This window comes from Cynara cardunculus (genome assembly GCF_001531365.2).
Source record: "Cynara cardunculus var. scolymus isolate 2C chromosome LG 15, CcrdV1, whole genome shotgun sequence".
Classification (NCBI taxonomy): Eukaryota; Viridiplantae; Streptophyta; class Magnoliopsida; order Asterales; family Asteraceae; genus Cynara; species Cynara cardunculus.
In genome coordinates, this window is record NC_037542.1 from 18,393,469 (window position 1) to 18,394,244 (window position 776).

The window sequence follows — 776 nt, forward strand, 5'->3', positions numbered from 1 at the left end:
ATTGTGAATGGATTTCACGGTTCTCATAAACTACATAATTCCACGCATGAATAGTCCTCCTGTCATATAATTGTTAATTACGAAACATCAAATAAATCATAATTAACAATGATAATTTAAGTTAATTACCACTAATTAAAAAATAATATTATTTATAATCTATTACAATAATTGTATTTTCTTTTTCCTGAAAGTGAAATTGTCGTACATTTATATTCGCATTTGCCATGTAGCATTTCAAGTCAAATATTTTATATAAGATTGTGTAAATGACATCAATTATTTTAAAATTTTGACTATATTTGTTGTTTGTTTATATATATGTTCAGTGTATCAATAAGGTTGTTAAAACGTCAAGTCTAGAAGAAAGTAACGTGGGAAATGTGTCAATATTAATTAACTTTCATCAACTAACCATTAAAAAGTTTTAACTTTTACTGCTTTTAACATGTTCTTCGATTTTACTAAATATTGTTACTAATCATGCAAAAACTGCAAATTACTATACAAAACTAAGCATTTATTCGTATATTTTAACTAAATGTGAAAGGTGTATTTTTTAGAATCTTCAACACCTTCTTCAAAATAATATTTTAATATTATAATCAATGTTGGATTGTCCAAATTGAAGAATCTGTTGGAGATTAATATAATTTTTTTTAAAGATTTTTATTTTTGTTTCTTCGTTTTAATTTTTTTTAAAGTAAATCTATACTATATTATAAAGCATTTGGCTAAAACTCTTAAACTCTTAAAACTCTTAAACCCGTTCATCC